General features: G+C 39.5%; 1 non-coding gene across 1 annotated transcript; it reads right to left on the bottom strand.

Annotated features, from left to right (window-relative positions):
• Positions 1–441: 441 nt before the first annotated feature.
• On the bottom strand, positions 442–549 carry LOC112725159 (small nucleolar RNA R71). The gene has a single exon (XR_003164283.1). It is a non-coding gene; the product is annotated as a small nucleolar RNA R71 (small nucleolar RNA).
• Positions 550–817: the final 268 nt, after the last annotated feature.

Below are 817 nucleotides of genomic sequence, written 5' to 3'. Positions count from 1 at the left end.
TAACTCTCTGGAGAAAATCTGACTGAAATTTTCGAAAAAGAAGGAGACATGGCCGAAAATAATAACAATGCAAGGAAGATGCTTGGTGACTTTACTACACCAAATTCCAATTTACATGGAAGAAGCATCTCAATCCCTGCCATTGAAGCAAACAATTTTGAGCTTAAACCTCAATTAGTTTCTCTGATGCAACAGAATTACAAGTTTCATGGACTTCAATCATAAGATCCTTTTAAGTTCTTAACTGAATTCTTGCAAATCTGTGATATTATTAAGACCAATGGGGTTGATCCCGAGGTCTACAGGCTTATGCTTTTCCCATTTGCTGTAAGAGACAGAGCTAGAATATGGTTGGACTCTCAACCTAAGGATAGCCTGAACTCTTGGGATAAGCTGGTCACAGTTTTCTTAGCCAAGTTCTTTCCTCCTCAAAAGCTTAGTAAGCTTAGAGTGGATGTTCAAACCTTCAAGCAGAAATAAGGTGAATCCCTCTATGAAGCTTGGGAGAGATACAAGGAACTGACCAAAAAGTGTCCTTCTGACATGCTTTCAGAATGGACCATCCTGGATATATTCTATGATGGTCTGTCTGAGCTATCAAAGATGTCACTGGACCATTCTGCAGGTGGATCCATTCACCTAAAGAAAATGCCTGCAGAAGCTCAAGAACTCATTGACATGGTTGCAAATAACCAGTTCATGTACACTTCTGAAAGGAATCCTGTGAGTAATGGGACGCCTATGAGGAAGGGAGTTCTTGAAATTGATACTCTGAATGCCATATTGGCTCAGAATAAAATATTAACTCAGCAAGTCA

The sequence above is a fragment of the Arachis hypogaea genome, chromosome 11 (assembly GCF_003086295.3).
Source record: "Arachis hypogaea cultivar Tifrunner chromosome 11, arahy.Tifrunner.gnm2.J5K5, whole genome shotgun sequence".
Taxonomy (NCBI): domain Eukaryota; kingdom Viridiplantae; phylum Streptophyta; class Magnoliopsida; order Fabales; family Fabaceae; genus Arachis; species Arachis hypogaea.
This window is presented reverse-complemented; position numbering and strand designations above follow the sequence as displayed.